At 32.5% G+C, this 15121-nt stretch overlaps 2 long non-coding RNA genes across 3 annotated transcripts; one reads left to right on the top strand and one right to left on the bottom strand.

Annotated features, from left to right (window-relative positions):
* Positions 1 to 248: 248 nt before the first annotated feature.
* Positions 249 to 4615, bottom strand: LOC147518035 (uncharacterized). The gene is made up of 4 exons (XR_015211704.1): positions 4443 to 4615; positions 4251 to 4329; positions 695 to 722; positions 249 to 601 (listed from the first exon to the last, which is right to left on the bottom strand). It is a non-coding gene; the product is annotated as an uncharacterized LOC147518035 (long non-coding RNA).
* Positions 4616 to 6768: 2153 nt separating this feature from the next.
* On the top strand, positions 6769 to 9481 carry LOC147518034 (uncharacterized). Of its 2 annotated transcripts, XR_015211681.1 has the most exons (5): positions 6769 to 6999; positions 7233 to 7494; positions 7646 to 7741; positions 7827 to 7863; positions 8038 to 9481. It is a non-coding gene; the product is annotated as an uncharacterized LOC147518034 (long non-coding RNA). The 2 variants fall into 2 exon arrangements; XR_015211680.1 differs by having other exon boundaries at positions 6778 to 6999; positions 7827 to 9481.
* The last annotated feature ends 5640 nt before the right edge of the window (positions 9482 to 15121 follow it).

Raw genomic sequence — 15121 nt, 5'->3', positions numbered from 1 at the left:
ATTATCCCATTGAACTGCAACACAAACAAAAAAATATGAATAAATAATTTGTTGTGTAATGTTGATTTAATGCATAAATAAAAAAATCTATAGTGTACTGACGTTAATATAATGCATTTTAAAATGAGAAAAGAGTTTGACCTCAATAATACCGGAGTACTGACGGAATTTGTGTACATTGAGATTGTGGAAGAAATAAATTTGAATAAATTCAGATCAAGCAGACTTTGTATAGAGAGCAATATAGTTCTGACATCATAAGCAGATGACCATTTATCTTACAAGAAATTCAGTTAAACATTAGATTCACCAGGAGGGGCTATCAGAACTAACGTCTAAGCTGTAATAGATTATCTCATAAACCTAAAGAATGTCTAAGCAGATGTTTCCATAGACGTCCACATTTGGATGAAAACAGGCAATGTCAAATTTAACTTTCGGAGACTTGAATGGATAATCTGTTGGAAAGGTTAGCGAGAGCTTGTACTCAGTTCCTTCGAACACGGTTTCTTTGCTACCAGTGATTGTTCCTTTCCAGCAAAATATGTTGTACTCTTCTGGAAAAGCCGATGTGCCAGGATCGCCACTCATCAGCAATAAACTAAGAAAATGGTATCCAATAAAGATCATTAAATCACCACTAGTACCAAAAGAAAATTGTTAAAAATGGGCAAAAAAAGTAATCCATTCTTACTATTAAAGACATGAGTTCAGATTGCAACCTGTTCCAAATAGCAAAAAACATCACAATTACAATCAAGACTCAAACTTAAATTTTGTGCTGATTCCGACCAAAATTTTATACCAAACAACTAGAAATGAGTGACAATGAATCAAACTCAAGAAACTATGCAACCCCAAAGAAAGCCTCGAAACATATAATTAAAGAAACCCCAAAAGAGTAATTTATACAAACAATTTATCCACATTGAAAAGTTAAATATACCTTTTAAGAACAGATTGAGTGTCAACAGTTTTCACAACTTGGGTAGGTTGTTTTGCGGATATTACTGACAGACCCATTGAAACAGGTGAAGAATATGAATCACAGAAACTGTGAAGTGATTTTTTTTTCTATGAAAAATGGTTAAAGGGTAAAAAGAGAAGTAAAAAAAGTTTGAAAAAAAAGGTTTCGCTGGTGGCCTCGAGTCATATCCCCAAATTCATAAATATTTTAAAAAATAACGACTTTTAGCAATGAAAATAACCAAAATGGTATTAAAACCCAAAAATAATACTTCCGGGTCTTTAAAAGTAATTTTATTTTTGAAGTAGCTTTGTAGCCCAATTTCTTGGATTTACAACCCCATTAGTATGGTGATTTAATCGGGCACTCATCAAATTGCATTGGGCAGCCTCTGGCCCAATCTCGACAACTAAGTCCAACAACAATAGCCCAATACACCCCCCACCTTAGCTCATACCGGCTACTCTTTTTTTCAAACCTTTTGTAGCCGGTATCATCTCTTGCAGATAGAAAGCAAAAAAAAAAAAAAAAAAACTTCGAGTTTTCTATCGTGTTCATACTTCGAGTGTTGAGTTGTGAATCAACAATGGAAATTGAAGTTGGCGACTTTACCCAATTCGAGTTGTGTCCCATTTGATTATATACTCAAACTTGGTTGGGTTGATTAAACTTGATTAGGTTGATTAAATTTGATTGGGTGGAAGATTGGATTGATTAAACTTGATTGGGGGTGGAAGATTGGGTTGATTAAACTTGATGATTTCAAACTTGATGTTTTTTTGGAGTTTGGGTGGAAGATTGGGTTGATTAAACTTGAGTTCGAGTTTTCCCAAGCTTGATGAAGTCATTTTCGAGTTTGAGTTCGAGTTTGGGTTGATTAAGTGGAAGTTGATTTTTAAAATGAACATCGTGACAAACAACCCGAATTTTTTATGTTCAAACGACCCAGCCATGTCGCCTAAGAAAGTCCCCAAATGACCTCGCCATGTCGCCCAAGAGAGTCTCCAAACGACCCCGCCATGTCGCCCAAGAGAGTCCCCAAACGACTTTGCCATGTAGTTTAGCAAAAAACTAAAATTTGTGTCTCAAATGACACGCGCAGACCACTTGAGTGTACACTCAAACTACGCGGTGAGGTCGTTTAAGTGTACACTCAAACTACGTGGTGAGGTCGTTTCAGTGTACACTCAAACGACCCGAGGGGTTCGTTATGGGGAGACCGGTTGGATTGGTGGTTGGGCTTGGGTTTTGATGGAAAACTTGTAATATGGCAAATTTGTAATATTTCTTTTTTTGGGGGGTTGCCCAATCCAATTTGATGAGTGCCCAATACAGGACTCATCAAATTGTTAGCTACTACTTTTCGATGAGTTTTTTTGGCAATACTAATGTTAGCTGCGCTACTACTAATTGTTAGCTAACAATACTAATGTTTCTTTTTCCAACAAACATTAGCTAACAATGGGGTCGAGTGTTTGTTGGAAACTCATCAAACGACCCCGCCATAGTATTAGTATGTTCTTTTTCCAACAAACACTCGACCCGTTGTTAGCTACTACTTCTCCTCAACAACTACAATCATATACCATTTTTTCATTTGCTAGATATACGCACTCCTTTTTTCCAACCAAAGGATCCTATCATGTCTTCCTCTTCCCTTAAATAAAATATTTCAAGTCTAAATTGGTAGGCTAGCTCTTGTTGTTGAAATGATATAAAAATAAGTTAAATTGATTGCTACTTGAAAAATATAGAAAAAAATATGAAAAGGTCCAAATCAAACCAAAGTCAATATGAAATGGAAACTGTTGAAAAGTCAACCAAACTTCAAACGAGTATATCTTTGGATTTAGGACTCTGATTTAGGCTCATTTTCTATCAAAAGTACTGACTCGGAAAGAGCTTTCTAGTAGTTCAGGCCTCGATCCATTTGGAATAGTAAAAGTTGACAAAAATGGCGTAACAGTAAAATGCTACAGATTTGGCCTAAGTTAAATTATTAAATACATTGGACCCTAGTATGTTTTTGAAGCCCATAAGCCTAGGTAGAGATAGAATTTCAACCACAACATGTAAAACCCTACTTGTTCTCTATAAAAGTAGAGATTAACTTCATCCGTAACCATCCATTGTACTATCCATCTTTAGTTTAGTTTTTTGGGTTAGAAAATTAAGATATTGTAGCCACCATTAATAAAACTTCCACGTTTCTTTTTCTATATAGCATAATGTCTTATTATTATTATTATCTTGATGATAATCTGATGATGCAAGACTAATTCTCCCATTAGGAAGAGTTATAATGAAGTCAAAGTGAGGATTTGAAGTGTTCAGTGTTAATTTATATTGTTTGTGCTTAAAATTTAATTATTGCATATTTCTAGAGATAAAAAGTGTTTGAATTAGGCTAGGGATTTGTGAGTTCATCAAGAGATTGATGAATAAAATTTTCTCTCATTCTAGTTAATCGATGACATAGAGATAGAGATTGTTAACCTTTTTTTTTTTTGCTAACCGGGTGTCTTGGCTAGCTTACGCGCACCTCGACTAATCTCGGGGCCTGGTTGGAAATTCGATCGGATACTGCCTCGCCATTGGCCTTGAGGGGAATCGAACTAGTGACCATTGGAGAGCAAACCCAAGGTCGGACCAGTTGTGCTACCCCTTCCAAGGTTAGAGATTGTTAACTAGGGATGATAAAATTTGAATATTTGTGTTATAACATTGTGGACATCACAAATGTAAGAACTTTGCAATAGTTTACATTAAACATATCAATTATTTGAAAAAGTAGATTTAAAACTCTCTTCAAACTTCTCTTCCATTAAAACTCTATTTTTATTAGATTTATTTATTTAGTTTTATTTGAATCAAGTAGTTTAATTAAAAAGAGTCAAAATCCTTCTATCTTCCCTACTGATTTGTTTCTAATTTTATTTCTTTTCCACATGTTTTGAGGTAGGTACGAAACCCTTACTTAAGCTATAACACAACATTTTTATTAGAGAGACGTAAGGTATTTACTTTAATAATATAATTCGTTTGTGTGTATTTTGTATTTCATCTTATATACATCAAATTAGGTTATATTAGTTACAAAACTTCAAATCTCCATAATCACGAAGAAACATCAAGCTTCAAATGAGAAAATTGAGGCCGCATTAAGCACAAAACAATCTTATCTTCAACTTAGACAAAACCACCAACTCCCTAGATCACCATCGAGAAATTACAAAGAAATACAAAAGAGTTTAAGGATGCTATAAGAAACCATAATGTGTACCTGATTCAAGGCGCAATCAGCTTGTACTACATATAGAAACAACAATTTCTCTTCTGCTACTACATCTCTAGGATTATAGCTACATAAACAAGGAAAACACATTAGAAAAAGTAAAATCAACAAAGTGGAATATATTGCACGATTATTAGTTTTTAAATACTGAATTGCAACCCTACAAAATACATTCCCTACCTTATAATAGCAAAATGAACGCTCTTGAGATAGCTCTCTGGAGAACCCATGCACAGTGTCAAGTCACCCACAATCCCACATCAAGGTTAGAAGACAAACCAAACTTCAAATAAGGTAACTGGATATTTTGGTTTATCTTGAGGACAACAATATCCATATAACGGTCCAAGTGTATTAACTTCGCAGGGCAATACAAAACCTTATTCAGCATCACGTACTATAACTTGCAATAAATCATAATAATAATAACAATAAGGGTTTTTTAGACATACCCCCCACTTTAACACCTTGATGCCGGTCAACAAGGTTTGACTGTTAAGGTTTTTTTTTTTTTTTTTTTTTAAATTTTTTTTTATTTTATTATTATTATTATTTTTTTTAAGTAAGAAAGTAAAGAATTGTTTATGTTTTTTTTTAAAGAAAACAAAGAATTGTTTATGTTTTTTATTTTTTTAAAAAACTTAATTAATAATTTTTTATTTTTTATTATTTATTTTTAAGAAGTGAAAATTTTATTGATAATGATAACGAGTTTTATAAATAATTAGGACAAGCGTGCAACAAACTGCGCCGCAAGTCCTTTCTGAATGGCAAATCTTATCCTCATAAATACAAATTCGTTAGAACCAACTAGGGGTGTAATACGGGGCTGGCCGGGTCAACTGCGGGTCAAATAGTAATGGGTCGGGGCAGAACGGGTCTAGGGGATACAAATCCAGTGGTCCCCGATGAGGCGGGGTGGGGCGGGTTGAAGTGTCATGTCTTAGTACCATCACCCGACCTGTTGGGTCAGCTTACGGGGTGGGTTTTGGGCGGGTCATCTGGGTCGGTGGAAATTATCATTTTAACCCAATTTCACCTAGGGGTGCAAGTGGATATCCAAATATTCGAATCCGATTCGAATTCGTATTCGAAAAATTGGATATTATCCGAAAATTTCGGATTCGGATATTTTTTTTATGTCCGAACTGGTTTCGGATACGGATTCGGATACTGCCATATCCGCATCCGATAATATCCGATCCGATTTAAAAAATTAATAGTTATTATATATAATTAATTTATTCATTTTTTATTGTATAAAATATTATATAAAATTATAAACTAATAATATAAAACTATAATAACAAAATAATAATAATAAATAACAAATATATATATTTATACTAGTTTTTATAGTGGTAAAATGAATTATTTAAAGCAAATAAAATTTCAATTAATTTTAATTTTCGGATCGGATATTATCCGATATCCATTTCGGATATCCAAAATCAGATTCGGATAAATTTTTTAATATCCATCGGATTCGGATTCGGATATCGGTATAAATTTTCGGATTCGGATATAGGCATATCCGCATCCGAACCTATCCGTTTGCACCCCTAATTTCACCAAAAAAAAAAACTTTCTAATTCTGCAAGTAATATATTTCCAATTCACAACATAGAGAAAAAAATGGAATCAATCAATAAAAAATAAACAAAAATAAAAAAAACTTGAACTTGAACCAAAATCTGTAATTTTGAAATTTTTTTCTCGTGATTTACCATTTGTAAATTGATTATTTTCCATACCATAATAAAATGAAGATGGGAGCGAGGATCTATGGTACAAAACAATAAAATATAAACTAAAAGAATTCGAAATTAATACAAGGATGAATGATTCATCTTCTCCAAAATTCGAAAGTTGAATTTGAACTTTTGATATTTGCCCAATGTTCAAACTTGAATATGTGAAATTGATGCTGAACTCGTAAGTTTATATTAATATCTCTCAAATTCCTACAAAAGTAAAAAGAAAATATAAACAAAATACAAAAATATTAGAGTTAGAGTCTTGAAATTGTGCGGGTCAATGGAGTTGGGTCAATGACTTTTGATACGGTATGTGTCGGGCGGCTTGACGGGTCGGGTTTGAGCATATAACCTACACCCATAGCTCGACCGCGTAAAAATAGTGGCGGGGCGGGCCGGGTCTATTTTCGGGTTGGTGCGGGTTTGGGTGGTGGGTGAAGATCGGGTCTCCTACTGGATGATGGGTCAACGGTTTTTTTTTACATTCCTAGAACCAACTGTCATTACGTTGCAGTTCATAACTTTCTGCAATCTCTTAAAGAGCTCAACCGACTATTATACAAAGAAACCAAAAGTGTTGAAACTAAACGGAATGAAACAATGCTGATTAGCCCTACAAGTCTCCTCGTGTTTCTCAATCTTTCCTGCCGTTACTCTATTTGCTGCGTAACACTAACAATTGCGTTTGTACGGAAAATGCAATAAAATCAATTGCGTTTTCTCGTTAGTGCTATAAATGACATGCCTTTGTCGGACTTCAGCCCAAAATTTCAGCCCACTTCAACTGAAATTCCCAAAAGCTGGAAGAGGCCCGCTTCTTTTTCTCTCTTTTCCCTCTTTCCCCAAACAACGACCACCATCTCTATCTCTAAGGCAAAACCCTCTCTTCACCACCACGTCCAAAATCTGAGAATGGAACTTAGAATTTTTTGGAGATTGAATTTTGAAACCATGGAATCAATCTTGTTGCTACAAGAAAAGTAAGTATCTCTTTTCGAACCCTTATCTATTTCTAACCCCTTCTGTATTTTAGATTTATATACATGACCATGTCAAGATTTCCAAATCGAACTACGCCTCATTCTTTAAAGTTTCACATTTATGTTTTAAATTCTAGATCCAATTCCACCTTCTGAAAAATGGGTAAAGAGAAATCTGTTAAAAAATTATGGAATTTATTTAAGTTTTTTTGTTAAAATTTGGGTGTTTGTAGGGTATTTTCTACTGGTTGAACTCCTGTATAAAGGATCTACGAAGGAGCGTGACAGTTAAGAGCTAAACAATTTATAATGACAACCAATATTATTCCTGTGATTTGAATGAAATTAATACATACCAGAAGAATGGTCAATAGCTGCAGAGAAAATAGCTTATGACTCAATAACTTCACCACCTCCTATTACTGTTATCTGTGGTCCTAAAAACAGTGGCAAGACTACTTTCTCTCACCATCTTGTTACTACTCTTATACCAAGGTATATAACTATTCTCAAGTGCCCCATCTTTATTTTTTTGCTTAAAGTGTTTTTTTTTTAATCTTGTTATGGTGCATTTAAATTGTCTTTGCTGAAAAGGGGCTTGTTGATATGTTTATGCTTATTTGGTTGTTGGTTTGTTCGTTTTTAGATATGATAAAGTTGCTTACTTGGATACTGATGTGGCAACCAGAGTTTACTTCTCATGGTTGTCTATCTCTATGTGTTATTGACAAACAAGATCCAGGTTTTTGTTTTTTTTTTTTTTTTTTTTTTAGTGAGGTAGCTTGGATTGTTTGGCTATGTATCTGATTAAATTTTATTGTTATTAGATGATTTGACAATTTTAACTCTGAAAGACCCAAAGAGGTACGTTTAACATGCCAAATTGTGTTACGACTATGGTTGTTGTTGGCATAATGCTACTGATGGTTTAGCAAGGGTTGATTAATTTTGTTATATAATGGGTTTTTAAGTCTTAGGAATGTGTTCACGTCTTTATATGAATTTCGGTCTAGTGATGGATGCCAAATTCAATCACAGCTTTGTAGCTTGCTAGACACAACCTGTTTGATTTGAAGTATAAAATCAATTTCATTTAATAGCACTTATAAAGGTACGTGACAGTTATCGTTTCATCTTTTGTACCCATCACTCTTGTCAATGATTTGAACTCTTTGAATCTAAACAATAATTTTGTAATTTGGATGGGTAGTTACTCCTGTGTAAAGATAATAAAAACTTTCGCCATCAAATATTATAACTTATTTGTTTAAGTGTCAATGCCTTGACTGTTCACTTGCTATTACTAAGTGTTGTAATCCTTTTTTTTAGGGTAAGAGTTGTAGTCCTTTTTGTCTTAAACTGTTAAAGTCTCAGTATTTGCATTTGCTTGCAACATTGTATAATTCGGAGGAACAACTTGTATGTGACTTTAGTAGATCCATTGCTTAGTTATATTCTTTTGGTTCTAACAGTTATTTTTAGAATAGTTGTTTTCACATGGCAATACATGCGTTGCTATGGCTTGATATCGTTTTGTCAAATATTATGTGTCCTTGTATAGTTTGCTGTGAAAATTTCTACTATTAGTGGGGCCATTTAAAGAATCAGTACAAGGCTAGCTCAAAAGCTTTGTGAAAGAGCATTGACCGTGGGCTTGAAAACTATGTTGCTGCCTATATTACGGAGATTTCTCAAGGACATTTCGGTAATATCGATATGGCAATGTAATTTATAGGGTGTAATTATTAGTATTTACTTGTTTAATTTATTTGGTTAGTTACACAAATACTTTAGACTATATTACTATTTGATTTATGTACCACCTGTTATGTTAGTGGGCTTATTCAACTGTATTGGGCCTTGTCTATTGTTTTGGTCTTTTGGTCCTGTTAATTATGTTGGGCCCTTTTATTGAATTATGGTTTTGGGCTTACTCTATTAATAATGGGCATGTTCTATTATTGGGCTTGCTTTGGTATTTTGGGCCTATTACATTATTGGGTATGTTTTAAATTTTTGGGGGCCTGTGTTATTAGTGAAGGAAGGATGGCTTCTTTTGGGGGGAAGGAATATCGTAAGTGGCTAGGAGGTTAGCTGTCACAGGGGGAGAGTGAGAAGTACACCTCCTGCTCAAACAAAAAATCTAAGTGTTCGGAATAAAATGAAAAAGGGGGGACTTTGGGGGTTTGCGTTGTATATAGATATGTTTTGGTTTTCAAATTATCTAAAGTTATATATAACTTAGAAGGGTTGATATATGAATATTAGGTTATATTGATTTTCAAGGTTATAACAGGTTTTAGGTATATTTTTGTTAAAGATACAAAGGAAGCTCTACCGGATTTTATTTTATTTTATTATTTTATTATTTTTTTAGAAAAAAAAAATATATGATGGTTTATTAACGTCTCGAAATCTTTATTAGATTTTGGAGTGTTACATTACATCTTTGTGATTTTTTATGTGAACTAAGGTTACTTTTTACTGGTTTCTTGAGTTCATTAAAATACTTAAGAACTTGTTCAAGTGATTCTTTTTATAGAAAAGTTAGGCCTGATTCTTATTAGTGTAATCATTTTATGAAGTGCACATAGTGTGATCAGTTTTTGTTTACTTCTTTGTTCTATTTTCAGTGACTTGTTTGTTATTTAGTTTTGGCGTTGGTTTATTTTTCAAGTGGCTCAAGTTCAACTAACCAAACGATACTCTGTTAGCTATAGTATGGTTTGTTCTTTAACAAAAGATAAGCACACTCAAGTGGTCGGTCGCTCAACTGAATTTTGCCTTGGTGTTTTTTAAGTTGTCATTTCATATATAAGAAGATATATTATATTGAGTACTTTTTTACATTTTGTGTGGTAAATATTTTTCATTCCTATGTACTAGTTCCTTATGTAATTTATATTGTGTACATGTATAGAATTACCTTATATTATTTTGAGTATAATTATATAACTACTTTTAAATCAAATGTATGTCGTGTTTTTTTTTTTCCATGGATCTATAAGCTCAATATGGGAAAGAGTGCTCACTCAATGAGAGGGAGAGGCTGATGTTTTGAATCTATCTGGATCCCAATAAAAATAAAAATTAATCGTGTTTCTGAGATAAAAAAGCGAAATTCATTACAAATGTATGTGATTAGGAAATGCTTTAAAATGGATAGCGCACAACTTAAAATGATATAGAATTGATAGCGCTAAAAAGAAAACGCTATTAATAAATAGATAGCAATACAAACAAATGCAATAAAATAGCATACCATTTCCATATTAAACGCTATTGTTATGTAATCAAATGTATGTCGTGTGTATTTTTTTCATGGATCTATAGGCTCAAAATGGGAAAGAGTGCTCACTCAATGAGAGGGAGAGGTTGATGGTTCGAATCCATCTGGATCCAAATTAAAATAAAAATTAATCGTGTTTCCGAGATAAAAAAGCAAAATTCATTACAAATGTAATGCTTTAAAATGGATAGTGCACAATTTAAAATGATATAGAACTGATAGCACTAAAGAGAAAATGCTATTAACAAATAAATAGTAATAAAATAGCATAGCGCTTCCATATTAAATGCTATCGTCCAATAGCTTTAAAATGCTATAAATATAATAGCAATTTTTTAAGAAAAATGCTATAAATTCAATAGCGTTTTTTCAGAAAACACTATCAATAAAAACATAGTACTATCATTAATAGCGTTTTGGAAAACGCTATTACTGACAATATCCATAACATTTTTCACATGTTATCTTAAGACTTTTCTGTAGTAGTGCGACCCTTGTTGCTGCTGGAATATATAGTTCAGCAGTACAACCTCTAACATGATCAAAATGAACTAACCACCGTACTGCGAGCATATATAACTTTTTTTTGCAGTTTTCCCAAACTCATCAAACACATCAATAAATCCATGAATCCGCCGCCTAATAAACAAAAAACCAACCTGTAAACCAACTCGTGCTACTCTCATCAATATAAAAACGTGGAAAGAAATAACAAACATAATAAATTTGTGGACACGCAACTGTTTGCTGTCCACAAGACATCAACTGCTAATTGGTGGAGTAGCTGCCCGAAAAAATTATTTAACTGCCCCTAAAAACTATTTAGCTGCCCAAAAGTTAAACTGACCAATAAAAATGTGATGTTTGTGAACAAGTCTGTCTACAAATTCGTTTTCAATAACAAAACGTAAATTGTTTGGGTTTGATTTGCGTAGGGCCCATATGAGAGAAAAAAAAAATGTCACCAACTGTTGTTTCGAGTTGAGTGTGCCACAATCATAACAAAGTATAAAATTACAAAAACAGCCTCTATTAGGTGGAGATATTACTCATATAAAACTTTATAATAGTCATAATAGAATATATTAATAAAGGGCAAAATTGGAAAAAAAAAAGTGTCGAACAACACCTATTCGGCTGGAATGGAGTAGATTTTCAAAAAAAATTCAAAAATTCTATAGCAACACACGCTTGTGAACCGAATTAGTGAACTTACTAACGTGGCTAAACAATTCACGTGATAGTCTTTTTGTTTTTTTTATCTTTTTTTTTCCTTATTTGTTTTAAACTTTTAAGTAACGTGGTTTATGAAAACTGTTTAACTTCTCTTTTCTCCACTCTCCCGTGAGAACAAAATGTCTTCTCTCTCTCACCATCTAAGTAGTTAGTTTTATTTTTACTCTCAATTTTGAACCCATTCCTTCTTGCTTTTCTATGATCAGAAATGGATAATGAACCTCTTTGCTTCGACTTGAATAGATATCATGAGGATGTTGAGGGAGATGCAAATGGAGGATATAGAATTTCAGCGGGACAATAAAAGAGATGAAAATGATGAAGTTACTCAAGAGAACTTGAATAAACCAGAAAGTGATGGTGACTGATTGTTCGAGAGAGCGAAACTGAAAGCGATTCCTCTTTCGGTCTTTGCGTTCTCTTTCTAGAAAGGAAAGAAACACAAAAAGAAAAAAAGAAAAGAAATGCAGGTTTATTTTATTTTACTAAAAAAAAAGGAAAATAAAAATAAAAATTATGAACATGCGTTTCTTTTCTTTAAGAGATTGTAGAAAGTTATGAACTGCAACGTAATGACAGCTGGTTCTAACGAGTTTGTATTTAGAAGGATATGATTTGTCATTCAGAAAGGACTTGCGGCGTAGCTTGTTGCACATTTGTCCTAATTATTTGTAAAACTAGTTATCATTATCAATAAAATTTCAACTTCTTAAAAAAAAAAAAAAATACTAGAGGGACTTGAACTTAAGTGCCACGTTAGTGTGTTCACAAGTTTCGGTTCATTTTTTATGTTGTTGTAGAAAAACTCATTTTTTTTTAGAACATCAATGACGAAGCCTATATTTTCAATTTATATTCTATACAAGTAAATATATAAATATAAATATATTTTATATTTTCAATTTATATAAATATAAATATTTAAATCGTATATTTTCGATCAATTTATATTTTATACGGTTAAATATAAATATATTAATGACGAATTCTATATTTATATATATTTATATTTCAATTACAATTTTCAATTTAGATTGTTACTAGATTTTGGACTCGGGCATACGCCCGGGATCTATTAAATATTTTGTGTGCTGAAAAGGCTTTACAAAATGTCTAACACAAATTTTCGAATCAGAATATATTTTTATTAAAAATAAACAGAAATACGTTAATGATCAGCGATTATGGTGCATAAGTACTTGGAAACTAAATGATCAAATTGAGATAGCCTCTTCACTCTGTGATTTAGGATATTAATCCGTAATTTTCAAATAGAATTATCTTAAACTCGATCTAGCTTGTATAATAGTTTTCTTAGATTTATGGTGATTTAGCGGCAATTTTTTGAATAAGAATATATTTTTATTGAAAATAAACCGAAATACGTTAATGAGTAGCGATTATGGTGCATAAGTATTTGGAAACTAAGGGATCAAATTGAGATAGCCTCTTCATATTGTGGTTTAGAATATTAATCCGTAATTTTCAAATAAAATTATCTTAAACTCGATCTAGCTTGTATAATAGTTTTATTAGATTTATGGTGATTTAGTGGTAAATCATCACCATTCAGCTTACGTAATGTGTACAAATTACTAAAACAAATTGATTGTTTCCATATCTTCAAAGAATACACTACTCCCACTTGAAAAGATTTATCATATGAACGTGTCCTACGAACGAGTGTCATTATATTAAATTATTCAAAAAAATATTAGCAACTATGCATAGCTATGAGATATGAAAATTATATTAATTACTCATTTAAATTTTTTGCACCACTCTCTATAAAAAGGAAGCACCAAACCTTGATAAAACTCATTGACTTATTTTTATTGTTAGGTTTAATAATAGAAGTTTGATTGAAGTTTTGTGAGAATGGCCAATGTGACGAAGATAATATTGAAACTACTTGAATAGCAAGGCATTCCCAATCACAATAAAAGAATTAGAATAAACACTAGTTAAAATGCAAAATTATATTTGTCGAGACATTTATTCCCCCTACATATAATACAAATATGTTTTAGGGTTATTAGTTCAATGCATTTGCATCAAGTTTCTGATTTTTCATTAATTATTCTTTGAGGTTAGTTTAATGTAGTACATTGCATCTAGTTTCCAATTTCTCATTAATTATTCTTCAGTTTTCTAGCTTTACCCCTCCAGTTCTTTCATCTAGAGGTTTACCCCCCCTAAGATCATACCAAATCCAAGTCAACCATGCTTGACTGTTATCTTTTTGGTCAATGCATGTAAAAAGACTTCATTGACCTTTGCTCTTTTAATAGTTTTCTAGTTTTACCCTTCCCAGAACTTAGGCCAATTAGCTTTACCCCAGTTTTTTAATAGTATTTTCTACCACATAAAAAGACTTCATTGCCCTTTCACAGTTGGTTTTCTCCTAGTATACATATAATTTTTAACAACCGTGAGGGTAGTGGTGTAATTTTATAATGTTAAGGGTGTGGATGCCATTTGATAAAGATTGGTGGTAGTAGTCGGATAGAGTTCACAAGATCATGACATGTGTCCTAGATGATTTGAATTCCAATTTTATATTTGCCAAAGTCACAGGGTATTTATGTAATTATACCTAGAAAAAGGCATTAGAGTCTTTTAATTTGTCTTGACCAAAAACATCATGGTCAAACTCAATTGACTTGGATGTGTTGTGGTCTTGGGGGTGGGGGTAAACCTCTAGATGAAATTGGGGGATAAGTTTTGGGAAGGGTAAAGATAGAAAACTATTAAAAGAGCAAAGGGCAATGAAGTCTTTTTACATGCATTGACCAAAAAGATAACAGGCAAGCATGGTTGACTTGGATTTGGTGTGACCTTAGGGGGGGTAAACCTCTAGATGAAAGAACGGGGGAGGTAAAGCTAGAAAACTGATTATTCTTTTAGGTTAGTTCAATGCAGTTGCATCAAGTTTTCGATTTCTCGTTAATTATTATTTGAGGTTAGTTCAGTGCAATTGCATCTACTTATTTATGATTTTCCGTTAGTTATCCATTAAAATTAATTCAGTACAGCTGTATCCAGTTTTCGATGTTTCGTTAATTAGTCTTTAAGATTAGTTCATTGCATTTGCATCTAGGTTCCAATCTCCCGTTAATTACTCTTTAAGGTTAGTTCAATACATCTGCATCCCGTTTCTGATTTCCCGTTAATTGTTTTTCTAGGTTAGTTCGATACTTTACAATTTGTTTGCATACATATAAGAGCCTATTTTTATAAACTCACTTTCGTTTTGGGTTCCTAATTACTCGTAATTACTCATGTGATAAGGCTAAAAAAGTGGACATTTATGCTTTGAAATCAGTGCGATACAGTTACATCCGACTTTCGATTTCTAGTTAACTATTTTTTGAGGTTATTTCAATGCATTTACATCCAATTTTTGATTTTCCATTAGTTAATTTCTGATTTTAGTTTAATGCAGTTGCATCCAGTTTTTGGTTTTTTGTTAATTATTCTTTGAGGTTAGTTCAAAGCAGTTGAATCCAATTTCCGATTTTATGTTAATTGTTCTTTGAGGTTAGTTCAATGCATTTGCATCAAGTTTTCGATTTCCCGTTAATTATTTTTTGAGGT

This window comes from Coptis chinensis, chromosome 2, assembly GCF_015680905.1.
Source record: "Coptis chinensis isolate HL-2020 chromosome 2, ASM1568090v1, whole genome shotgun sequence".
Lineage (NCBI taxonomy): Eukaryota > Viridiplantae > Streptophyta > Magnoliopsida > Ranunculales > Ranunculaceae > Coptis > Coptis chinensis.
The sequence above is the reverse complement of the archived record's forward strand: the minus strand, read 5'-3'. Positions and strand labels throughout refer to the sequence as shown.